Genomic DNA, 27,630 nt, shown 5'->3' with positions numbered 1-27,630 from the left:
CTGCACGCTCCCCCTACCCTCAGTTCCTTCTTGCCAGACAACTCCGACAGAGGGAAAGGAGGGTGGGATGTGGAATAGACATGAGCAACACATCTCGAAGAATACCAGTTATGGAATAGATAACTGTCTTTTCTTCTTCGAGTGATTGCTCATGTGTATTCCACAATAGGTGATTCTAAGCTATATCTGTTGGAGGTGGGTAGGAGTTCACAAGTTCCCAGGATGGAGGACAGCCCTGCAGAACCTGATGTCATCCCTGGTCTGGGGGACGATCGCATAGTGTGAGGTGAACATGTGAACCGAAGACCACGTGGTGGCCCTACGAATGTCCTGGATAGGGACATGGGCCACGAAGGCAGCCGACGAGGCCTGCGCCCGAGTCGAGTGTGCCCTCACAGAGCGGGGAGGGAGGGACACCCACCAGCTCATAACAGGAACGGCTGCACGAAGTGATCCAATTGCAAAGCCGTTGAGTGGAAATCAGCTGGCCCCTCACATGCTCAGCCGAGGCGATGAACAGTTGCGAGGACTTTCTGAATGGTAGGACTTTCCACTCAAGGTAGAAAGCCAGAGCCCACCGCATATTGAGCGTGTGGAGATAGCACTCTTCACTGGACATGTGAAGCTTGGGGCACAGGACCGGTAGAAAAATGTTCTGACCCATGTGGTAGGTGGAGACCACCTTCAGGAGAAATGCGGGGAGTGGGCAGAGCTGGACCTTGTTCTTATGAAAGACCGTGTACAGCGGCTCGGAGGTCAGGGCCCTGAGCTCCGAGACTCGCCTGGACGACGTGATTGCAACCAGGAAGGCCACCTTCCTGAGGTGAGACCAGGAGCATGTGGCCAGTGGTTCAAACAGGGGCCCTGTGAGACAAACCATCACTAGCTTACTGTTGGACCGAGGGTCTAGAATATGGAAAAAGACGGTCCAAACCCTTAAGGAACCGGCCAGTCAAAATACCCTGGGCCCTCAGGTGGAGGAAGTAATCAAGGATAAGCTGAATCGGCGCAGTCACCAGGGAGACATCCTGGTCCACCACCCACCAAGAAAACCGGGACCACTTCGCCAAATGAGCGCGGCGAGTGGAGGGCCATCTACTTTTGAGGACGTGCTGAACCAGCTTTGAGCATGTCCTTTCCTCTCCACCTAACCACTGAGCAGCCATGGCGTGAAGTGAAGAGCCGCTACATTGGGATGGAGGAGACAGCCCTGGTCCTGAGAAAGCAGGTCCAGGCGGAATGGCAATTGCCACGGCGGAGCCACCGCCAGGCCCGTGAGGGTCCCATACCAATGCTGCCTGGGCCACGCCGGGGCAATCAGGAGGACCCAGGCCTTGTCCAACTTTATCTTCTCCAGGATCCTGCTGATTAGAAGGAATGGGGGAAAGGCGTAGAGAAGCCGGCCTAATCAGGACAGGAGAAAGGCATCGGAGATAGCACTCCTCCCCAGACCTCTCCTGGAGCAGAACTGGAGGTATTGCCAGTTCTGCCGAGTCGCTAATAGGTCCACCTGGGGAGTTCCCCACCTTTGGAAGAGTCGGTGGGCCACTTCCGGGTGGAGGGGCCACTCATATTGCGAGGAAAAGTCCCTGCTCAAGCAATTCGCCCTCTCGTTCCAGGCACCCAGTAGGTGGAAGGTCTTCAGGTGGATGTCGTGGGCTATACCAAAGTCCCACAGCCTGAGGGCTTGGCAGCAGAGGGCAGAGGATCAGGCCCCACCTTTTCTGTTAATATAGAACATCGAGGCTGTGTTGTCCGTGAGGACCCTGACTACCTTGCCCTCCAGGTGCGAGCGGAATGCCGTACACACCAGCCACACCGCCCTGAGCTCCTTGATGTTTATATGTAGGGTCAGGTCTTGAGCCGACCACAGGCCTTGGGGTCTGAAAGTTCTCCACATGGGCCCCTCCACCCCAGGTCTGAGGCATCAGACACCAGCTCCAACAACGGGGCCCTGTCCCTGAACGGGACCCCTTGGAGCATGTTGTGTGGGGCAGACCACCACCGTAGGGAGGTGATCACAGAATCCATCACAGTGAGGACCTTGTCCATCCTGTCCATGGCCTGGGAGAACTTTGTGGCCAACCAGAACTGGAGGGACCTCATCCTGAGACTGGCATGATGGACCACATACATGCACGCTGACATGTGACCCAAGAGTTGCAGGCAAACCCTGGCAGTTGTCATCAGGAACCTTGTGATCGAGTCAATGAGACCTTTCAGGGTCTCAAATCTGTCCTGCGGGAGAGAGGCCCTAGCCGACGCTGCGTCCAGGAACACCCCGATAAACTCTATGCATTGGACCAGGACTAACGTGGCTTTGGTGTTGTTTACCAACAGGCCCAAAGTGGTATATGTGGACAGAAGAAGCATCATGTGATCCCTCACCTGCGACCGGGAGGTGCCCTTGACAAGCCAGTCATCCAGATAAGGAAATATCTGGACACCCCACCATTTGAGGTAGGCCGCTACCACAAACATGCATTTTGGAAACACCCTGGGAGCAGTGAACAGACCAAATGGGAGGACCGTGAATTGGTAATGAGTCTGTCCCATCATGAAATGGAGGAAGCGCCTGTGCCCCTCGAATATGTGGATGTGGAAGTACACGTCCTGTAGATCGAGGGCAGTGTACTAGTTCCCGGGATCCAGGGAGGGGGATGATGGAGGCCAGGGAGACCATGCGGAACTTGAGCTTCACCATGTGCTGGTTCAGACCTTGGAGGTCCAGGATGGGCCTGAGCCCCCTTTTGGCCTTCGGGATAAGGAAATAATGGGAATAGTACCCCTTGCCCATGAACTGCTCGGGCACCGCCTCTATTGCTCCTAGTCCTAGGAGCCGCCCCACCTCCTGCTTGAGCAGAGCTTCGTACGAGGCGTTCCCCAAGAGGAACGGAGGCAGGGAGTGGTTGCGGGGGAAGAAATAAACTAGAGGGTGTAACCCCAGGAGATGATGTTGAGGACCCATCGGTCTGAGGTCAGCTGCGACCACTCCGGGAGGAAAGCACACAACTGATTGGAGAAGGGAGGCTTTATTGGGGGTGGATCCCTGGTGAGGACTGGTGAGGTGCCTCTGAGAGTCCCGTTAAAAATGCCTTTTCCCTGCCTGCTTGCCCTTGGAGGACCCAGGCTGGGGGGCAGGCCGAGACTGCCTCTGAGGGCGTCTCTTATAGTCCCACTGCTTCTTATGGGAGGCCTCGTACTTTGGGAGGGCAGCCTGGGTGGGAGTCTGCTGCGGCTTGAACTTAGATTTTGCCGGAGCTGGGACATAGACTCCCAGAGTCTGGAGGGTCATGCAGGAGTCTTTCATGCCATGCAGCCTTGTATCTGTTTCCTCCTCAAACAGAGCTTTCCTGTCAAATGGGAGATCCTGCATGGAAGACTGTGCCTCGCTGGACAGCCCAGAGAGCAGGAGCCATGACGCCCGTCTCATGACCACCGCGCAGGCCATTGATTGTGCAGCCATGTCCATAGCATCTGAGGCTGCCTACCCCTTCCTTCACTAGCCCCCTGAACTGCTTCTTATACTGCTCCTGGAGGAAGTCCTCAAACTTAGGCAAGGAGCCCCACAGGTTGCATTCGTACCGGCCCAGGAGAGCCTGATGGGTCGCCACTCGTAACTGGAAGCTCAAAGATGAATAAATTTTCCTTCCGAAAGAATCCAGTCTCTGAGAGTCTTTGTTCTTTAGAGTCAGGGCTGGCTAGCCCTGCTGTTCCCTGTGGCTGACTGACTCAACCACCAGGGAGTTGGGTGCCGGATGGGTATACAGGTACTCATGCCCCTCAGTGGGTACAAAGTACTTGTGTTCTGCCTTTTTAGAGATGAGGACCAACGAGGCCGGTGTTTGCCACAGGGCATTTGAAATCTTAGCTACCCCTTCATGGAGAGGCAAGGCCACCCTACCTGGTGCCGATGGGGACAATACGTTACACAGGGAGTCCTTGGGCTCCTCCATCTCCTCTGCCTGGAGGTGTATGCTTGCCGCCACCCTCTTTAAGAGTTCTTGGAGGGCGGGGCCACAATCGCCTCCTCCGGGCAGAATGAAGAGACCAGTGTGGTGCTCTGGGTGTCGGCCAGCACCAGAGGGTCCACCCACTGACTCCTTTCCCAGGGGCCTGGAGAGGGGGGCCATTGGTGCTTCCAAAGCTCTGGCCACCAAGCGAGCTCCCACCGGGGGCTGCACCGTAGGCCATGGTGCCCACTGGTACCATTGGGCTGGCCATGACGCTCGGTGGCACTGTACCTGCTGTGGCACTGGCTGTCCGGGTTGGCTGGCCTGACCCATCGAAGGACTGCTACAAATGGGCTGGTGTATTTGGAGCAGGAATCCGAGCGGGAACGGCATCGACGACCATGCTGTGACTGACTGCGGTACCCACTCCAAGATGAGGACCGACGGCGACACCCACCACGGTCCCGCCGATATTTACTCCTTGAGGACGAGCGGTGTCGCAAGTCCTGGCCGGACGAGATCCAGCCAGACAGTCTGGTCGGCATCCAGGGCGATCCACCTTGACTCTGCCCCGAGTGGTCGCTGTGCTGTGATCGGCGTCAGGAACGTTCCCTCGACCAAGACTGGTACCGGGCCAGAGATGACTGTGGAGATCCCAGCAGCGGCTTGCCTCTGGAGAGCGGGACCGACATCAGCAGCGCTCCGGGCACCAGCATGGACATGATGTCCCAGGCCGTCTGGAGGGCTTCAGGCCTGGATGGCATCTGGACATCTGGAGAGGCCTGTCCTGAAGAGGCCAGGCTACTCTGCTCAATTTGAGTCAGAGGCCTACGGCCCGGTGGGGATCAAGGACTGCCCGACATAGGCCTAGCCTCTGTCCCAGACTTCCCTCACTGTGAAGAGGGAGTCTTCCTGGCCCTTTTGGCATGCCCTGTGGATGGGGAGCGGTGCCAGCTGGTTGATGGCACCGGAGGGTCGCCGCATACCGACACCGCGGTGCCAGGTACTGTTTCAGAGCGGCATGCTGGGGTCGGGGTCAGCACCGACTCCATCGGGATGGCCCAGAGCCTAATGTCCCTTTCTCTTTTGGTCCGAGGCTTAAATGACTTGCAAATCTTGCACCTTTCGCTGATATGGATTTCTCCCAAGCAGCGCAGTCTGCGTTCGGGTCACTTCTGGGCATAGAATGCCTACAAGAGCTGCATGACTTAAACCCCGGGGCGCGGGGCATGCCCCGGCCTGGGCTCACTGACTAACTAAACTAACTAAACAGCTTAACTAACTACAGGTACTAATGCTGAACAAACGAACAGTTCTGGGACCAGCTACAGCAAAGCTGGAGCACAGCAATTCCAATGCACCTACACTGGTGGCAAGAAGGAACTGAGCACGCAGCTCCCCTTATACCGTGCCAGGCAGGCACCACTCCAGAGGTCGCGGGGGCGCTCCCCCCATGGGTACTGCTAGGGGAAATATTTCCGGCACCAGTGCACGTGGCGAGCACGCACACCTATTGTGGAATAGACATGAGCAACACATCTCGAAGAAGAACAACACTCCTAGGCTCACCCATACCAGAAGTTTCTTTCTGGCCATGAGTTGAACATTTGACTAAGTATTTTGCCTTTTTTCTGCAGTGGGGGTTACACTTGCCTGTGCTGTGTGGGTTTCGGGAGTACTATCGTGTCACTCTGCATACCAGGCAGAAGGTTGCAGTCACAGCTGGCATCAGCCTCCTCCATCTTGTCACTCTCACTATCTCTGTCATGGGAGATTTGTGGGGAGGAAGGGCTTTTGTCATGCTGTGGCAGCCTGCACTAGGCAATGAGTCTCAGATACTGGCTGGCTTTTATGAGGAAGAACCTCAACTCCTCAAATGGCCTATGAAAGGGCCTCACAAAATTGCAGCCCCTCCACTTAGGGGAGTGAAGGGCAACAATGGAGATGCTCCCCCAGGAGCCTATAGGCAGGGAATAGTCAGACCCATGGTTCTACCCCCATCCCCTTTCCTTTCCACACATGCCAGCCAGCTCTGCTGACTGGCAGCGCACGAGGGGAATACGAATCCCTCTTCAAGGGATACAGCATCTTATGCCAAACTCTTTGAGGCACTCTGCCTCTCAAGAGCAGAATGCCTCCTGTGATTCCCTTGGGTAATGCAGCTCTACACCACGCCAATGCAGGGCTCAGTCTAGCCCAAAGAGGAAAAAAGTACAATATAAATTAAAATCTGTCTTGAAAATGTCCTCCAATCTCTTTGGGCCACTTCCAGAAACACAAGAAAACAGCATCCGAGTATTCCAAGAAAACAATCAAAGAGAAAGGGGGGAAAAAGACAAGCTGACTATTAGATGCTTCCAAACTGATATAAAATAAACCACCACCACATATTAGAAATGACTGCTCACAGTCAAAGAGAGCTTGTCTGCCATAAGATTGTTCTCAGATCCATCAAAACATTCGTCATTCAACCTCTCTCTCATTATTCACTTGTGTCATAAGAAAAGCTTTCATATCATCATAATTGAAAAAACAAACAGCTTCCCATCTGCAAACAGTCTGAGCTTAGTGGGGAAATGGATGGAAGCAGTTGTACCAACAAATGTGAACTCTGATTTAAGCTTCAATCATTTTTCCTGTGGATTTGTCGAGCTCTAACATCATCTTGGAACATACAGGTTTGTTCTAAGGCTATAACAAGTTGTCTCTCCTTCTCCATACTTTACACACAACCCCTTCCTTCTCTATTGTAGAAAAGTGACTTTCAGTGCATGCCAAAGTAGCAGATTTTGAAGTAGAATTCAGAGAAAAGAATTTAAAAGTCATTTGAAAAATGCTTTAGCAATCTTCAAAAATGCTCCTAATTTTTTCCAACAAAGTTTATTGCAAAAATCTAATTGCTCTGATTAGCCCAATAACCTGATATTACAAAATTTAATAATCTTTTCCAAGACCTCTAGATTTCTCTGCAGTATCTCTTTTAACAGCTCCCTTAAAGCGTCTTAGAGCTATCAGGTTATATTTATAATTCAATATTTTTCCTCTAACTTCTTAACATTTTCTTAGCTGTTTTAACTACCACATAACCTAATTTACTCTCAAATAAATCAAAACATAATTCTGAGCTCTGATTAGCTGGCAAACTGTATTAAGTGATACATTATAGGATGAGGGGATAGAGCACCTCATTATGTGGTTTCTATTGATAATGGAGTAATTTACCTGATGGGGCCAACTTGGGGCAATTTATTGAGTACTATGGACCTAATTAAAAGGTACAGCTAAACTGATGAGGGATATGAAAGCTGAGACTCAATCACATGAATCCAGGAGCTTTAAGAAAAACATCAAATGCTGCAAGATTAGTGATAAAATCACAAGAGTTGGGAACACTGTCAGTGCAATTTACATGCCAAGTGGGCTGGAAGAGAAGGTACAGGAGAAAAAGCAACTAATGAGAGGATGTAATAAATAATAGTCACTCAAGATTTGCTGTATAAACATGTACATATGTGGCATGATTTTCAGAGCACCCATAAGTTCCATTGACTTAAATTAAAATTGTGGATGCTCAACACCTCTGATAATTGGGCTAATGAGTAACTAAGAGTATACGGGAATACAGAACTGGTTTTTTTAGGCAGAAATGCACTCACCTATTCTATACTTGTCATAAACAGATAGTTAAGGGTTAATGTCTCTTTTACCTGTAAAGGTTAAGAAGCTCAGTAAACCTGGCTGACACCTGACCAGAGGACCAATAAGGGGACAAGATACTTTCAAATCTTGGTGGAGGGAAGTTTTTTGTTTGTGCTCTTTGTTTTGGGGGTTGTTCGCTCTTGGGACTAAGAGGGACCAGACATCAATCCAGGCTCTCCAAATCTTTCTGAATCAGTCTCTCATGTTTCAAACTTGTAAGTAATGGCCAGGCAAGCAGTGATGAGCTGCCAAAATCATAACAACCGGTTCCCTCCTCATCCCAGGAGGGTGAGGAGGGAACCGGTTGGCCCACCCCCCACGTTCCTTGACGCCCCCCCCTTTTTTTTGTTTTTTTTTGTTTTTTAAACACACACACCTGACTTTACAGTCAGGTGTGTAAAAACCTGCTGCCGCGCCCGAACCCGCGCTGCTGGAGCTGCAGCCCGGCCCGCCGCCGGGCCCGGACCCGCGCTGCTGAAGCTGCAGCCCGGCCCGCCGCCGTGCCCGGACCCGCGCTGCCGGAGCTGCAGCCCGGCCCGCCTGCCCGGACCCGGAGGCAGGAGCCGGCTGCAGGAGCCGCCCCCCCGCCCGCCCGGACCCGGCGGCAGGAGCCGGCTGCAGGAGCCGCCCTCCCGCCCGCCTGGACCCGGAGGCAGGAACCGGCAGCAGGAGCCGCACCGCCTGCCCGCCCGGACCCGGCGGCAAGAACCGGCGGCAGGAGCCGCGCCGCCTGCCCACCCGGACCCGGCGCCGGCCGGGCAGGAACCCCGCCGCCCGGCCGAGGTCGCAGCTGGACCCTGGGGGCAGGAGCCGCGCCACCCGACCCCAGAGTCTCGCCGGGACCGCCATCTGGAGCCCTCCTCCCGCTGGCACCCCCACCCCAGCTCACCTGGTGGAAGCGCTGCTTCTTCTCAGCCCTCCCAGGCTTCCCGCGCGAACAGCTGATTCGCGGGAAGCTGGGGAGAGGGAGGAGAAGCCGGAGGAGCTTCAGAAGAGGAGAAGGAGTGAGGTGAGCTGGGGCTGGGGGAAGGGCAGGGAGCTGCTAGAGTTTTAGTTAAATTTAAAAGCCCTTTTGGAACTAGTTGTCCCTCCAGGAACAACCGGTTCTAAAGGGGGCTTCTAAATTTAATAACCGGTTCGCGCGATCCGGTGCGAACCGGCTGCAGCTCACCACTGCAGGCAAGGCATGTTAGTCTTATTTTTGTTTTCTCAACTTGTAAATGTTCCTTTTTGCTGAGAGGATTTTACCTCTGTTTGCTGTAACTTTGAACCTAAGGCTAGAGGGGGTTCCTCTGGGCTATATGAATCTGATTACCCTGTAAAGTATTTTCCATCCTGATTTTACAGAGATAATTTTTACCTTTCTTTCTTTAATTAAAAGCTTTCTTTTTAAGAACCTGTTTGATTTTTTCATTGTGTTAAGACCAAGGGGATTGGATCTGAACTCACCAGGAATTGGTGGGGGAAGGGAGAGGGGATGGTTAAATTCTCCTTGTGTTAAGATCCAAGGGGTTGGATCGGTGTTCACCAGGAACTTGGTGAAAAAGCCTCTCAAGGCTGCCCAGGGAGGGGAAGGTTTGGGGGGACAGAAAGTGATCCAGACACTGAAATTTCTGCATGGTGGCAGTGTTACCAGATCTAAGCTAGTAATTAAGCTTAGAAGTGTCCATGCAGGTCCCCACATCTGTACCCTAAAGTTCAGAGTCAGGGAGGAACCTTGACAATACTAAAAGAAATATAGAGGCATAATTGTGGCCTACTTGGGACTGGAGTTGCACGAGAGGGTAAAGTCACAGTTTGCCTTTTGGCTTTCAAACAGAGAAATCCCTAGCGATGCAGCCTAATAATTTATCCTGATAGAGTACAAATAATAAATCAGAGCAGGACCTCATTTAGCCAACAGAAAGCCCCGTCTTCAAGGGAGAAAGGGACACGACCATGCTATGATTTTTCACTGCCTGCTCCTAGTCCCTTCAGCAGCTATTCCTCTCTTAATAGTTGATGTTTGAGCTCACTGCCCCTTTTAGGTTACTCAACCAGCTCAGCAGCAAACAAACACAACATTATACTCCGCAGTAACCTTCCCTCTCTCTTCCCAGCAAGAACATGCAGCTGAGAAAACAACTCCAACCAGAGCTCTACATTTCATGACAGGATTTCTCACAAAGATTTCTAGCACTTCAGGTCTTCAGCTGGGTGAGAAAGAATCGAGAAAAGCATTTCTCATGGCATTTCAGCACCACCACTTCCAGATGAGACTGGAAAGGGAACAAGTGAAGGAGAAATGGTTAGCCATAGAATGTCCTAAAGGGTTCCTCTGTGAGAACAGAATGAAGGTTCTGGTCAGTTCTTTTACCTATTATCTCTTGCCAAAAAATAAAAAACCTCAGGCACTGCCCAAGGAAGTCACTGTGTACAAAATCCTTTTAGCTTGCTGTTCTTGTCACAGAGAAAGTTGTGCCTGTAAATTTCACCTGACTGAAAATACATCACAGCTCTGACAACAGAAATGATAAACTGACCTTTGGCAATGCTCAGAGTACACCAGGACTGCAAAACTGCAGGAAAGCAAAACATACTGGCAAGAAAAATAAAGGCAGCCTGTCAAGAACCTCATGTCTTTCATCACAAAACCACAGGATACTGTAGCCTAGGTCTCTCCCTATTGATTAGGGGCCCACATAAGGGAGACCACATTACTTAAGTTCAGAATGGCAGTGAGAAGAAAGGGCACGTGGAGCAGCTACTCCGCATCTCCTACATGCCATGGAAGGATCTCAACTGCACCCCTGTATCAGCATGGGGTGGGCCAGAGGAGGTGAATCCTCAGTGCCCCAAAACTGGCATGTAGGGCGTTGCAACCCTAAAGCCAGGATTGGAGAGTGAATAGCAACCCTCCACCTCAGCTAAGTCCCCTATACAAATTGGGAGCATACAAAAGGATGGATTTCAGTCTAACAGAAAATCAAAAGACAAGGAGGCTTATTTGTATTCTATCAATATTTTTCAAAAATCAGCATTCTCAAAACCAGCCCAGTTTGCCCTAGGAAAGCCTAGTGCATTGTGGCAAATTATATGACCTGTTATTCATATATATATATATATATATATAGGCTTTTACCATTTGAGCAGGATGGTTGCTCTTCTCAGAAGACCCATATTGTCTTGCATAACTCAGTGGTCACCTGTGGCAATGATCAGGGGTTATTTATATATAGATTATAGGCTAAAAATGTTTGACCAAATTCTACTCTCACAGTTACAACTCTGAAACCCTAATGCATGTGGTGGTAAATTATGGGGAGTGCAGAAAGTGTTGCATGGGTATTTCGGTTATTTGCATGGGCACTCCCACCCCACTTAGCATACCGCAAAGCAGCATGGGATGGTTATTTTCACAGCTGTGGGAGCCCCAATTTCATTGTTATTGGGGCAGGAGGAATGAAATGTTGTCACCCTGATTGGGTAAATGGGGAACTACAAAATTGTCTTGTGATGGGGGGTTTCCTTGTCAGCTGGATAGCGCTTGCTAGATGGGGCACATGGGTTCCAAAACCCATTGAAAGGAGAGAGGCTGGGGACAGAGATCTGTACTTGGTGGTGCAGGCTCTTTGTGTGAGCCAGAAGCACCAGTTCCACCTGTGCCTCTCTCCACTGTGGAATGTCAGAGTTAATTTTTGATTCCCTTAAGAATCTAAATGCAGGTTATTGAGCTGAATTCACTGGTACTGGGGCTCCCCTACTAAGAGCTGGAATCACTAAGAGCTGGAATCACTGAAGAGCTGGACTTGCTGAGCTGAGAGCACTGAGTACTGTGCTAATGAGTGGGGGAGCCTGAAGCCATACTGTGGAGCAAAGCAGCTGGCAGAGCAGAGTGGAGCAGTTTGTGCAGCCACTGGGTGAGTGGAGCCAAGCAGCTCGTGAGGATGGCTGGAGTGGCTCACAGGACAGCTGGTGGACCAGAGCACTGGCAGAGCGGAGCAGCCCACAGAGCAAGCGGAGCTGAGCTGTTTGCGGAGATGACTAGTGGAAGCAGAACCCCACGAAGAGGCAGGGCAGTTGGCCCCGAAACCACGTAAGGTGCCCTTTTCTACCCAGGCTGGGGAGGGGGACCTCTGCAGAGAGACTCTTGAGCTCTGGGGCCGCACTGACCCGGGACAGAGACTTTTGGATTGTGGGACTTTTGGGACTGTGGGTGATTTGGGGGTTGCTGGACTCAAGGGCCCCGAGAGAAGGACATGGCCCAATTTGCTGGAGTGGGTCTTTGCTCACGGTTTGACCTATGAACTCTAGCTGAGGTATTTTCCCAGTTTAATGCTTGTTGTATGTCATGTAATTAAACCTTTTCTGCTACACCAAGACTCTGTGCTTGCGAGAGGGGAAGTATTGCCTCTTCGAGGTGCCCAGGGGTGAATGTAAGATTTTCCCAGGTCACTGGGTGGGGGCTCGAGCTGGTTTTGCATTATGTTGTGGGGAAGGGACCCCTATGTATTGAACCCGGCCCTTGCTGCTATCGTTTCGGCCCGGCAGAAGGGTTACACATGAAAGTTGTGTTGGCATTTTGCAAAGACTTTCCTTAAGGCCTATATGTAACCATCCAGGGTGCATTTATTGTGATCACATTAGAGAAGAAGGGGAAATCAACTGCAATGAAGGCAGAATTGGCCTAATACATTTATTGGTGAATTAATAGATAATATATGCAAATTGAGTGCTACTTATTAAGAAATAAGGATCAAAGATTCCAGCTAACGGAAATCACCTTCCAAAATAATCTGTGTGGCTGCCATGGAAACTGCATTTTTTGAGTAACCAAGGGCCAGGTCCTCTTCTCTTCTGCAAGATGTGAAGGTCATCAAAAGAGGGGAAAAGGGAGGAAAGCCCCCAAAGCCAACTGAAAAGGAAGTGCCACAGTTCCACACCATGTTTTCTGCATCACCTGAAATCTCCGGAAGCTTCTTCATGCAAACACCTGATCACTGGAGACTGGCAATTTGGAAGGCATGTATCTGACCTAGGGTTTGGAACTGGGGAGTATCTGCCCTGTACAGCCTGAACCCATGCCAGTCTAGAGGATTGTGAAAGTGTATACTGGAGTTAATATTGCTTCAAGCAACACCAGCTCCATGCTTAATTCCAAACCTCCCTCAGAGGGTGCAGACACTGCAGGGGGAGCCAGCAGAAGCCTGGTTGAGAAATATACAGTAAGTAACTTACATGTCAGTCTGTTATAAGTAAAATAGACTATTATAAAGCCAAATTGTTTGGCATACCAGCATTGTGCCACAAGGGGACATAAATGGAACATTTGAAAAAGATCAGGGAACATTCAAACCAGCTACGGTAATGGGAATAAAACCTGCCACAATTGCTACATGGGAAAGGATGTTAAGTCTTACTATGCATGTGATAGAAAAGTTCCCTAAATTCTGTGCTAGGTAAAGGAAACAGCTAGACATTGGGCCCAATTTACTGCTAATGGGTTAGCAACCTACAAAAATGAATTATATCCCCCTGCACCAGCAAAGTCCCCAGAACCCTTCACAGAGAGGGAGGGCAGGCATTTTTTCCCCCAATGCCCTCTCTTAGTGTTCCCCCTGGAAGAAGCAGGTCCATTCTCACCAGGAACTCTGCAGGCAGAAGATGCTGATGGGAAGCATTGAATCAGTGTGCTCACCAGCTCCCCTGGCTAGCGCCACCCACTTTCTGAGCAGCTCAACCTCCCTTTGCCCCAAGGGTTTCCCCAGTATCTGATGCAACAGAGGTTTCAGATTTTGCACTGCCACGGCTTGCCCTCCACAGGCAGTGGATTTTTTGCTTCAGGGAGGCCTTCCAAAGGGGACTTAATCTAGTGAAAGGTGGCATAGATCCATGAGTAGATCTGGCCCAATAGCCAAAGTTTCATTCCCTATAATACATTTATCATATCTATAGCCATCCCACCACCCCACTCCACCCCCACTGCTCTCTCGAGCAGTATGCTGCAGGTCTGCCCTAGTGCTGCACAGGAAGGAGTCTGAGGGGACAGAGACTCCCTATCTATGCCCTCTTATCCCATTTCCCCAGAGGACAGGATTTTGCTCAGTGATTCTGACTCGTTCATGATTCCTTCAATGTGCAAGTCCATCACCTAAACTCTAGCTGACAAAAAATCCACATCCAAAACATTACGACTGGTTATAAAAAAATAGAAATATTCTGTGCAGCCTTATAATAGGAGAAAAATCCAACTTGGCATTCTAGTGACCGAGCAGCTGGGCTTTGCTCTCTAGGTTTGTGATGTCTTCTTCTTGAGGCTATTACGTTTTTTAGCTGAGTGTTCTATTTAGGCTCTTACTAAATGCTTTGCATATTTTCTTGCTTTCAGTAACTGAAGGAATTAGATCCGCTTTTTTTAATGCCATATCTGCTTGTTTGTTTGTTGATCACTTCCTTTTCCTGTTATGTGTATTCCATGAGGTCATTCCAGATATAGCTAAATGGGTCATTATTCCATGTTTATTTACTATGTGTGTGTTAGACCTTTTGTGTGCTATTTTTTACTTGTTATCCATCATTATATGTATTTATCTTCCTGTAACATATGGAGCAGTGGGATGGGATATATATATATGGAGTCAACAGATGGTGAGATTCTGTGTGATTAATATGTTCTCATAATTTTATTGTTTCTTAAAATGTTCTATTCGTAAAGTACCATTACTTTTCTCAGACCAATACTCTGTATGCTGTTAAAATTAAAAAGATCCGTGTCTGGTTTTGCTGTTTCTCTTGCTAGTGTGCCAGGTGTTATTTGTATCAGAAGTGAGTCATAGATTGAAGACCAGAAGAGGTCACTGTGATCATCTGGGCTGACCTCCTGCATAACACAGGCCACAGAATTTCACTCAGTGATTTCTACGGTGAAGGAACTGTTCTTCCTAACTCCATAAGTGAACACTTAAAAATATTTTGCTGTTCAATTTCAGGTTGGAGTCACTGTGAAACCAATACAAATATTTTAGAAGATGAAACAATAACTCTTAGTATTACATTATAACAATTGCAGAAGAAAGGGGTTAGTAGCTATGGAACTAGCTTGACACCAGTGTGGGAGCTGCCAGTGAAGACAAGCAGATATACATGTTTTCACATGTTCTCAGCCCAGCAGTTAGCCAATCAGAACTCAAGGGAGAATGGAAGCAGATATTATATACAGACAGCCATAGCTGATGGAAACTCCCATTAGGCTCAGTTGAATGACAAAAAAACAAAAGACCAGAAGGACATGGCTTGCTGTCAGGGCTAGGTCTCCAAACCTGTAACATTTTGGCTAGAGGTGAGTGTTATGCCAGCATTTATCTATTAGGGAAGGTCCTATACAAATAATGTAGCATTCACTATGGAGTACTTTATGGACTTACAGCAGTGATACTCAGACTGAGGCTTGCAAGCCACAAGTGACTCTTTAACGTGTATCCTGCGGCTCTTTACAGCACATGATATTAAAACACTGGGATTTAATTATTAACCAGTCAGAATGCTTTTACTATGTTATTAACCAATTGTAATTGATAAAATAATAATACTTGGTCAGTCATTTTTCTGTGAGAATAATTACCATATATACTTGTTCATTAGCCCATTTGATTATAAGCCGACCCCCCAAAATGGATACGTAAAAATAGCAAAAAGTGTATGACCCTTTCAGAAGCCGAACCTATAATTCAGGGGATGGAAAACTTTGGCTCCCGGCCCGTCAGGGTAAGCTGCTGGCGGGTTGGGACATTTTGTTTACTTGGAGTGTTCACAGGCACGGAGCCCCTCAGCTCCCAGTGGCCACAGTTTGCCGTTCCCAGCCAATGGGAGTTGTGGGAAGTGGCATCACTTTCTGCAGCTCCCATTGGCTGGGAACGGTGAACCGCGGCCACAGGGAGCTTAGGAGTTCCATGCCTGCAGATGCTCCAGGTAAACAAAACGACAATGTATTAGATATTCAATTCAATGATTCCATAGAGTTTAAAATCATCAAATTTTGATGTAGACCTGTTTATAAGCCGACCTCCGCTCTTTGATGCATCACTTTTTTACCAAAAATATTTGGCTTATGAACAATACGGTATATACATATAGTAAATTAAATAAGGAATTCACCCTACTATGGCTCTTTTGGGTAATGTTGATCACTACTTTGGCTCCTGAACCACTGAGATCTGAATATCACTGACTTAGTGGATGCTCTGTGATGAGGGCTTAATGACTACTGAGTATATGAAGGTTATAGTTAGCTCTCAGTTAGTTGCTCATATTGGGATTCTGTCTCAGTTCATAAGAAAAAGAAAAGAGGTGGTGCTCACTGATATGAGAGTTTGTAACTCCCTTGTTTGATTCAATTGGCTTGTGGCAGAAGGGCAGTGCTCTATAGAATGGGAGGATTGTTCTGTGCTGATATCTCAAAAATATTAACATTTGGTCTGAAGGCAAGATTCCTTCAAAATCAGACAAACTAAGGAGAAGGAGTCATTAATTTGCGCAGGACTAAGTGCTGGTAAAAGGATTCCCAGATCAGAGTTTTCTGATTTCTGGAAAATCAGAAGTATCTAGCTATGGTTTCAATGAGACCTGAATACCTTTAAAAATCTGACCCCGTGTTCAATATTTCTCTTTGATAGTGACTCACAGCCATTCATTAGACCTAAATTCAGTATTTAAATGCAATGCCCTGAGTTTTAGTCTGTAATGTTGTTACGGGTTGGATCACAGAAACCCCCTTGGGAACTGCCAACTGCTGTGCCAAGACTACTTCTGCCCCTGCTTTCCCTGCCAGGCTGGGACTCCAACACCTTGTATTGTTGAGCCAGACATGACAATCTGCTCCAACACAGATCCAGGGTCTGAACCACGTCCCCTAACTGCTGTAGGCTTTAACTGAAAGCAGCTTACAGAAGTGTTCCTGTCTTTAACACTCAGATGCCCAACTCCCAATGGGGTCCAAACCCAAAATAAATCCATTTTACCCTGTATAAAGTGTATACAGGGTAAACTCATAAATTGTTCACCCTCTATAACACTGATAGTGAGATATGCACAGCTGTTTGCCCCCCCCCAGGTATTAATAAATACTCTGGGTTAATTAATGAGTAGAAAGTGATTTTATTAAATACAGAAAGTAGGATTTAAGTGGTTCCATGTAACAGCAGACAAAACAAAGTGAATTACCAAGTAAAATAAAATAAAACACGCAAGTCTGAGTCTAATACAGTAAGAAAACTGAGTACAGATAAAAACCTCACCCTTAGAGGAATTCCAGTAAGATTCCTTTTACAGACTAGTCTCCTTCTAGTCTGAGTCCAGCAATCACTCACACACCCCTGTAGTTACTGTCCTTTGTTCCAGGTATCCTTGGGGGTGGAGAGGCTCTCTCTTGAGCCAGCTGAAAACAAAATGGAGGAGTCTCCCAGGGGGTTAAATAGACTTTCTCTTGTGGGTGGAGACCCCCTCCTCTCTCCTATGTGAAATCCAACTCCAAGATGGAGTTTTGAAGTCACATGGACAAGTCACATGTCCATTCATGACTCAGTTTTTACAGGCAGCAGCCATTGCTTACCTGCTACTGTGGAGATTAATGGAAGGAGGAGGCACACATCAGAGCCCTAGTGGGGCTCCGGGTGTTTGCTACTTCCCACCACCCAACACAGATGTAATGAGGTTGAGTAGTGTCCGCAAAGGAGAAACTAACAACTAATTATTCCTCAAGAAAGGCTTTTAATGACTTACGACTATAAAGGCAACACAGACAGAATAAGAAGAACAGAATTAAAGACCAACACTGAATGAGGATTAATATAAATGACAAATTATATTGGAGACAGGCACAAGTACAAGTAATATTATGCATTAACTACTTATTCCTATAAGTACATATAAGACATTAATATTGGAAACAGTTACAAGAGCATGCAATGCTGTTATTTTTGATTAGCTAACAACCTTACAGGCATTATATCCACCTCCAATAGCATATAATTTTATATGTGATACTACTACATTGATTAACTATATTTTACCAGTCTTAACATATATCTTTCTTTATCTAATCAATACACTTTTACTAACTTTTATGCTAACTTTATGGTAACTTATACTGAAGACAGGCACAGTGACTTGCAAAGTTACTATGATTTATAGTCTGTTGACCTTGCCCACACCGTACCCGTTTCCAGCAAGGCACAAATACATATACTGTTGCTATATAATGATTTACTATTAACTACTACTACTTTTAAACAACTTAAACAATTTATTGATAAACTTAACCTATAGTATTAATACAGACTTAAGATTAACCAGCTCGAGCATTACCAGACCGTTTTACCTAATACCTCACCCTGTTTTCATCCAAAGATACATTACCTTTCAGTTGACCATTCCCTGCACTGGCCAGGCACAGATAGTCAGTGAAGTGCAAGTCCCTTTGGTTCACGGGGTGTATGTGAACCTGACAAAGAGCGATCTCTTTTAGGTCAACACACACACTCATTTGCGCTTCTGCATTTTATTTATACAGTACTTGCTAGCCGTGCTTTTGAACAAGTCAACCAATCAAGGTGGCCAAATTTTACAGGGGGGCATTTGCGGTTGTTTTGAACAATTGAACTGTGCACCTTTGACCAGCTCATCTTTCCTTTTTGTGGCTAGTTGTGGTCAATTTGCTAGACTTAAAAAACCCTAAATCAGCTTAAAGAAGTGTCTGGTTGCAGAGCATAGTAACCACAAGTCTGTATCAACCTTTACAGAGTTTCCTTCTTAATCTATAAAGCTTCCTAGATAGATTATGCTTATGCTTGCAGGATTCTACTATACTTGCTTCTTACAGCTTCCGGAAGTTTGAGGCCTAACAGTACTTAGCCTGACACTACTTGGCAGGGCTTATGCACATTAAGCACAGCTACCTTGAACGTCCTCATGTAGACTTCTTATGTGGATTGGAGCCTCCCAAGATCCATTGTCCATTCAGTGCTTCTTGATTGGGCATTTAATTTGCACATTCCTTTCCCAAGAAGCTGACCAAATGCTTTGCTAAGGCTACTTAAAAATCAAGCAAGTACACAGCCAATATTCATAACTTCAAATACAAAAATGATACATACATACAAATAAGATGAATAGATTCAGTAGATCATAACCTTTACAGAGATATGTTACATGGCATATGTAGCATAAAACATATTCCAGTTATGTCATATATACATTCATAAGCATATTTCCATAAAGCCTTAGTGGGTGCGCCGTCACAAATGTATTCTGAAAAGATAGAACTCTAGCCTGTGCTCCAGCAAAGAGTTAAATTTAAGTGAAGGAAAAGAAGTGGAATAGCAATTGTACATAATTTACTCTGATATTCTCATTATTTTCATGGTTGATGATTCTGTATTGACCACATTGTTCCATTTATGCAAGCAATTTTATCACATACAAACTGCACACTCCATAATTCTAGAACTGCAGCATAAACATTGTTTCCCAAGAAGAATAGTTTCGGCTGTTATATTATATAATGGTAAGTATTAAGAATGCAAATTTTACAAAATGTAAGAAATTTAAGCTTAAAGCTAAAATGCTTCTCTTGCATATTGCCTATCAGTCTGCCTACTGTGCCAGTGCAAGGGCAATACCAATGAAACAGCCAGAGTTTTAGACATGATTCATTTAAAGGTAGAGGTAAGATCAAAGAAAACAGATGTTTTCTTCCCTCTAGACACAAATCTTGACTGTGCTCTATCTGTATGCTGAGGAAGGGGGACGTTCAGTACTTTTTAGATGTTAATTAGAGATCCTTCCTGTGCTTCAATCAGACACCAACCAGTTATTTCTCTCTTGCTTGCTCACTAACCCTCTCTCTTTTTTCCTGTTCTTTGGCCTATATTATTCTTTGCTATCCCACAGACTTGTAACCACAATTAAATTCATATTTCTATACACATAGTTTGATGATTTCTCCAACAGTATACTGGTCCTTTGGCTTTTTTTCCACCCAGCATTTTCCAAATGCTGTTTCCTGTCCACAAAAGTTATTTCTCTGATTTTCTCCTTCCCTTTTGCAATGGTTTGCAAGGAACAAACATTCCTTCATGAACCATTCATTTCTCGCCTCTTGACAGTGGACAAAGAAGCATTCCTAAAGGAGCATGTTCTGCCCAGGGCCGGCTCCAGCTTTTTTGCAGCCCCAGGTGGTGAAGAGGGAAAAGAAAGAAAGAAAGAAAGAAAGAAAGAAAGAAAGAAAGAAAGAAAGAAAGAAAGAAAGAAAGAAAGGATAAAGCAGTGATCGGCGGCACTTCGGCAGCTGCTCTACTGCGCCGCTTCATTCTTCAGCGGGAGGTCCTTCCCTCCAAGAGGGACTGAGGGACCCGCCGCCAAATTTCCGCCGAACACCCAGACGTAGTGGAACACCCTTTCCATTGGCCGCCCCAAGCACCTGCTTCCTGCGCTGGTGCCTGGAGGTGGCCCTGGTTCTGCCCTCATATTCACACGGCGGATCTCAACTCTGATCAATCCACAGTACAGATATAAGAGGCTGAGTCCCGGCACCTTCAGGCTTGGCAGTTCATAGTCCTGTCACCTCTGGGCTTGCTGCATCAGTTATGAATGTAAAATAATTGCTTGAGCTGTCACCTAATTGAGCTGGCACCCAATTGCTCGATCCCCAGCACCTCTTCCATTGCAAAGAAAGCACTGGGAGAAGGTTACCTGTATATAGGAGCAGCAGAGAGAAATTATGATTTATGCAGGCTGGGTAGAATTCTATTCTCTGTTACGTAGGTGCACTTGCATGGAAGAGGTAGGGAGGAGCTTCTCTAAAGAACACATGGCCTACAGGAAGGAATACGATGGAGTGCAGAGTGCTGTTCGTAGTCTGTCGCTGCCTAGCCTTTATTTCACCAGCTCCTCTCCTGTTTCCAGTTCAGAGTCAAAATGGGCCATGTTCTGGTATCCTGCCAACATTGAGCAGTGTCTTACCTTGCCAATGGTCCCATTAATTTTAATGGAAGTACGGCTGGAATAAGGTACTGTTCATCATGAGTAAGCATGCCAGACTCAGGCCCATGCTAGGAGATTAACTGGGGTACACCACAAAGTTGATAAGCAATGGCAACATAAAGATGCTTAAAGCTAAAATTACAGCCGACAGTAAAAGATGCTTCCAATGCTAGATGAACAGATAACGAGTCTCTAAATAAAACCTCCTGCTTTAGTTGAGGAAGAAAGGACTTGAGTTACATATTAAGACATCTTTCTTTTGTGTTCCACAGAACTGATAATACAGTGCCTAGCACATTTCAGGCAATACACATATATAATGATTAAAAATAGAGCTGTTACTGGTTGTATGTATTTTTTTGCAATGCATATTACCTACAAAGATAGCTATATCTGTATCCAATTCAAGTTGATTACAACATGCACACAGAAGAGCTGAGAAACACTTGTTTCTAAACAGCTTACCTCTTCAAAAAGAACAATGTTTATTGAGATAAGCAAAGAGAGGGTGGTTGTTTTAGATCACTATGACTAATGTTAAGAAACAGCTGGTAAGTAATATTAGGTAATCACATACACAGGCTGCAAACTGGGAACATTATGCCTAACATATCTACTATAATTGTATTCCCCTACCCATTCATTTATTCAAAGCTGCAGCTGGGATACTGGCTTTCGTACATCAGAAACCATTAGGAAAAGCAGCATGAATCATCATCTTTTGCTTGTGTTAGTTTAACTTAGTCACTCAAGTGCACTTCTTCTAGGACAGTAACAATACAAGGAAAGTGTGCTGGGTTGTTTTTTTTTCCTGAGATTTGTGATTTATATAGACTCTAGAATTCCTTTCATTTCAGCTCATAACAATGAAAAGCAGCCTGTTCAATGATGATGATATTTCTCCTATCAAGTATTTATATTTAATCAATCAATTTCCTGAACATTTGATTGGTCTGTCTTTTAATATTTATGCAGAATATAAGTAGGAATTCGATTTTAATTTTTTGATGATTTTGATGACCAATAGTTTATGTTTATTTTTAAGTATTTTTTTCAATTATCTATTTACATTTTCCTAGTTGCAGAAAACACGGGGGGGTGAGGTGGGGGAAATCGTCAGACAATGGGGAGTCAGGCCACAAGTATTTACTGATAGTAGACACAGATTCAAAACGTTAAAGCTTTATAGCCGTTATAACACAAATTGTGAACATCACATGTCAAAATACACAAAGTAAATATCCTTAAATCACACTCTTATAAGTTCCCAACAGCATTTTTCTTATTTTGCAGATCTGTACATTTTTATTATCAATCTGAATGTTTTTTTGTCAGTTTGCATGTGTATGGTGAAATCAGCATTTATTGACATTTAATGGTAAAAATTGAATCCTTCCAAATGTAACTATAAGTTATTTCGCCTGACTCTGTGACTTTTGTGGGCTTCGGGTGGCATCTCAATCTAGTGAAATCCTGAATACAGCAATATATTATCATACTGAAAATATGGGCTTTTTCTGAACTAAAGGAGGAGGCAACTTTCATTGTTGTTGTTTATTTGTTGAAGGAAATTGGTGGGATTTTGAAAAGTGACTAGGAGCACAAGTCCAATTGAAAGTCAATGTGAGCTGTGCTTGTTAAATCACTTAAGTGCTTTTGAAAATCACACCCAATATCTCAAACCTAATTTAGGGTTTCAGCAGTGACATATTTGTAAGGTCTCCAGTTCTTTACTGTGGGCTTGGTGTAAACTGGTGAGCAGGATTGTGCTTTTCAGGATAATGTTCCATTGGTCCGAACAACAGATATGTTGGGAATGGGAGAGTGTAAAGAAGTTCACTCACCACAGGAGTCAAATCTGGGAATTAGCATTTGCCTCAGCTGGCGCCTCTTTCCATCAGTCGCTTCATCACTGTGGTGGTCTCTCTTCCCACAACTTGGCCATCCAGCCGGGTTACACTTTAATCCACTTCTGGGGTAAGAGAGAGTCCAATCCAGCCACAGTCCAGTGACTTTACAGCAGGTCTTCCATCTGTCTCTGGGCTCCCTGTCTGGGCTCCTTACAGCCCACTTTCCTCAACAGCTGGTAGGGAAACCCAGGCCCACTCTGGGCTCCAGCCCAGGGAGTGGGTAGGTGGCAGCAAAGGGCTACTCCCTCAGACTCCTTGCTGCCTCCCTGGACCACTTCCTGTATCTTCTATTCCCCCAACAGTGACTGCAGACTCTCTCCCTGCAGCCCTTTTCTACTGCAAACTCCCTGGCTTTATAAGCACCCACCAGCCCCTCCCCAGCTGGCCTTCACTATCAGTGATGCCTGGCTTGCGCGCTCTCTCTCTCTCTCACACAAGTGCTGCCAGATATATTAATTGACCTCTCAGGCCCACATGAATCCCTTTGGGGCCTGAGTCACCCCATCAAATAGAGAGAGCGTCTGACTCCCTCCATCCTGACCACAGACAGTGCTCTTGCTACTTCAGCATTCACCCACTTTAGAATAAATTCTGCCAAATTCACTTCACATTATGCCAGGTCATTTCCACTGGCTCTGAGATTAAACACTGTCACTCTGCCATCATCCATCATTTGTTAGCTGACATAAGGTTATCATTTCTCTTTCCACAGAAAACTCAAGACTGCTCGCAAATATAAGTCACAGTCACAGCCCTGGACAAGCTTACCAGGCTGCTGTGTTTGGCCCCACATGATGGATCTGTGAGATTTGAAGCTCCCCTGGGGTTCTGGGTAGGCTCCAGTCACTGTCTCTTTCTTTGGCCTCTAGGCTCACTCCCTGGACATAGAGTATCTGGTACCCCTTCTCTGAAGTGGACAATCACAGTCCAGCTGCCCTAGCCCCAAGACCAGGGTTGAACTCCACAAGACAGCCCAGGAGCTTAAGCACACCCTTTCCAGAGCTCCACTCTCATGGGTACTCCGCTTTTTACTTTAACCCTTCAGGGACGGTTGATAGTTGAAGCAAGACCCTGCAGAGGGATTTCTAAACCAAACACTTCACTTTTACACAGGATAATGGATACACAGATCCATGCAAAATAAAAAACCCTATATGCAATTCCTTACCTCCGTTTCCTCACCACTCAAGTGTCCTTTGGGATTTGGTTAGTGTTCTTTCAGAGTCCCAATTCTAGGGTCCCCTCTCTTGGACCTAACTCTTCCACCTTGGAGTCTTTTCTCACTCCTGTCCCAAGCTCCCTTTTTGTTTCCTCTAGCTCAGAAAGCATGTCCCCTCGTTCCTCTGCCCCTTCCAGCTCTGTATTTTTAAAAGGTTCTTTGTACCTTCTCCCGGTGTTTTGTTTGTTTTTTCCATTCTCCTCTCTTCTGCAGACAAGGAGAGAGCTGGTTTTACCGACATTGCAACCACTGCATGGTTCTGATAGGACAAGGCTTATTCAGCTGTTTGTCCTTTACAACCATCCCATTCAGAGAGAGACCCCCAGGTGCCAGTCCCCCTCGCCTTGCCACAAGTAGTATGGTGTAAAAATACAGTAAAGACAACTTTAAGGCATAAACGTACTGAGAGTTCATAACATCAAAAAGAATTCATCAGCTGTACATAGAGGGGTCCCCCAAACCATCACTGTCCCCAAGATAAAAGTGTGCACAAACCCTACGCAGGCACCTAGTCAGGGGAAACGGGATTTTCGCAGAGAGGGCTGGGCCTGGCCAGCCTCAGGCTGCAAAATGGGTATAGGCAAATAACACAGTCATTGGCACAGGCACCTTCATCCTATTTTCAGAACTGTAGGATGACCTCACAGGCTAATTTAGGTAGTTACCAGGAGGCACAGGAGGAGATTGTCTCTGTTTGCACATTATTACACCTCAAAAGAGGTAGAAGCAGCTGGTGAGAGCACAGAAGGACAATGAACAAGCATTAAGACTGAGCTTGTGCCATCAGACCATGTAGAAGTTCTGTGCTGTGGCACAGTTCCCATCTGTCAGCACAACCCACATCTCCCAGAGGGCATCTGCACTGCAAAAGGTGGCCTGCAAACCATCAGAAAATCTGTTTGTCTGTGGACATGCTGGCTGTCTGGAGTTCCAAGAGGATTTCGCTGCTGTGATGGCCCAGTACCAGGGGCCTGGTGCAACTCCTTCATCCTAGAGCACTCACGACTCCCAAGACTGAGATGAGAACAAAATCCAGACCAGCCTGCTGCTGGGTGAATGATGCCAAAGCACCGTTTGCATCTAAACACATATGTATTTGTACAGTCCCTCAGTGTCGTGCCAGAGTAAATCCTTTCATTTACAAGACACAGAGGCTTCTCCTGCCTCCTGGACTCTTCCAGTCCATTCCCAGACCCCTGCAGAGAACTGCAACAGGGCCTAAAGAATCACCAGCTCTATCAGTGGGAGAGCCTTTGGCATCCTCGAGACATAGATCAGGTGTCTCCACCAGGCTAATGGGACACCGGTATGTAGCTTGGTGAGGCATCGCTACTCCTAAGAGCCGATGCAGTCACTCTCACAGAAGTCTGAGACATTTCCGCTTCCCCTACCCACCACTCATTTTTTCCAAATTCAAAACTTGGACATTCCAAAAATTGTGAGCAATTCTATAATTGGTTGGAAAAAATGTCAGCACAGGAGATGGGTGAGATGGGAATTTCACCTCAGTGACAGGGAGGTTGTCATGGAAATAGGGGCGGGGCAGAACATCTAGTTTCTGCAAGCAATTATCATTGATCATATCTTACTCTAAGTGTCAAAATACTCCCCAATTCACTTTTCTGCCTCGGTCATGACATCAGCAGGCAGCATCTTTTTCAAAAGTTCCAGAGTGATCTTATCTGGACATATACAGAGCGTATAGTCCAAGAGTCAACAGTATGAGCATGGCTCAGCATTCAAACCAGGGGGTTCTGTCTGGATGTTTCCATTCAGTGTATGGCTCCCACTATCTGACTGGAAAGAGAAGCTGTGTAAGGCCTTACCTTGCCCTAATCCCCATTCTCTCCCACCTTCCCCCGCTGCCAAAATCCCATTAAAAGGAGGGAGAAACCAGGGGTGAAAGTAAAATTGAGCTCTTCCCAGTACGGAGGCCAGCTCTGCACCACCCACCCCACCGGGGAAGGGGCAGGGCCTTGGGAGGAAGGGGCGGGGCCAGGGGTCAGCATCCCCCAGCCAGCCCATCCGCGCTGCCTGGCCCGCACCACCCAGGGCTCAAGCTGCGATTTAAAGGGCCTGGGGCTCCAGCCACTGCCACAGTTGCGGTGGCTGGAACCCCAGGCCCTTTTAAATTCACTGGCCCCAGGGCAGCTGCTCCTTTCCCTCCCCCTTGTTGGCAGTCCGGGGGGGCAAAAGGGGCAACAATGGCAGTGCTTTAAGCAGGGTCTTTTGCCACGGCAGCACTTTAATGTCACTGCCCCTTTTGTGCCCCCCATCGGGCCGCCTTGGCAGTGCTTTAAAGTCAGCTGTATGGGCCGGTAACGGCGGCCACTTTTTACTGGTATGCCATACTGGCCTGTACCGCCTTACTTTCACCCCTGGAGAACACTATAGTTAATATGTTTACTGTGTCTGGAGATGGCCAGTGTGAAACCAGGAAAGAGTGTCTTTTTCATAGGAAACCAAAAGAAGCTGGTGAAAAAGATAAACTGCGGGCACAATGGCAAATTTCATCCTTCGCTGTCCTTCATCCTCCCCACCACACACACACGTGACTAAACTGTCTTTAATATTCCCAGATTTCTTCCATCTGTGGCCCAATGATGAGACTTATATTGGGGAAGGAAGAGAGGCAAGAATGGGCAGTGCAATAGAATGGCACACAAATCTCTTTTCAAAACTCCAGTGATATCAACAGACAAAAAAACAGTCTAGGTATCCAGAGAGTGCTGTGTGTTCTCTTTTCTAGCATAATTTTCAGCCAGCCTGTGTGCACCTAGGTCTTAAAAATACAGAAAATACACACGGATGAGTCAACGTGTGGCTACAGATTGCACTGTGCACTATGTGCATGCAGGGATCTCTGAATATTTGGCCCTAATTATTCAAAACTATGATTTGATTGGCTGAATAGCCCATGTTGGTGATACCAAACCTATGTTCAAATCATTTGCAAGTTACTGTATCACCCTCCTCATCACATTTTCACAATCATCTCATTTAATAATGGGCATCAATATGTGACATTCCAAGCACCAGTTCTACATTTGTTGCCAACGCACAGGCTATGGGGATGGCAAGGTTTCACTGGTCATATTTGCTTCAGTGGCAGAGACCAACTTTTATCCACTTCAGCTTCAAGGACAACTGGCCAGATTGTTGCAGGTGGCTGGCTTTGGTAGAAATACCCTCACAAGATGAAGATACTGACCAATAGCAGTGGTTCGGTTACAATGGCTTTCTCAGTGTGAGCATATTATTAGGATGAAAGACCAACAGAATCCAAAGCACATTTACCAAGGAATACTGTTACAGTCAGTTACCACATAGTTGCAAAAGCCTCACTGGTGCAATAAGTTCACCAACAATGGACACAGACTAAACATCCAGCCAGACCGCCTTAAGGAGCTAGCTATAGATTGATCTGGGTGATGCTCAATCTGCAACAAAGCTACATCCTTTGGGGGTTTGCCTTGATGATGATCAATATGTGAACAAATAGGGGGAAACTATATATTTTTTTATTTTCCCTTTTTCAACTATTTCCCACAATTTTTAACAGCTGTTGCTTTAGGAAGTGTGAGCAATTTTACAAAGCATGACCTAACATCTACCAGAGATAGAACATTAATACTACCAAATGGAACATATTATTTTTAGAAATGGTATATAACAATGTAGCCATCAGGTTTTTCTGTTTGGCATGGTAATAGCAAGGACAACCTGCATCATCTATGACGTGGTTTCTGGGCATTTTCTTTACTGAAAGACAGTTCTTTCTTTACTCATACTAACAAACAAAAGCAACTCAATTATACTCATTAATACTCAA

Source organism: Mauremys mutica, chromosome 2 (assembly GCF_020497125.1).
Source record: "Mauremys mutica isolate MM-2020 ecotype Southern chromosome 2, ASM2049712v1, whole genome shotgun sequence".
In the NCBI taxonomy this organism is placed as follows: domain Eukaryota; kingdom Metazoa; phylum Chordata; order Testudines; family Geoemydidae; genus Mauremys; species Mauremys mutica.
Note: the sequence above shows the minus strand (reverse complement) of the source record.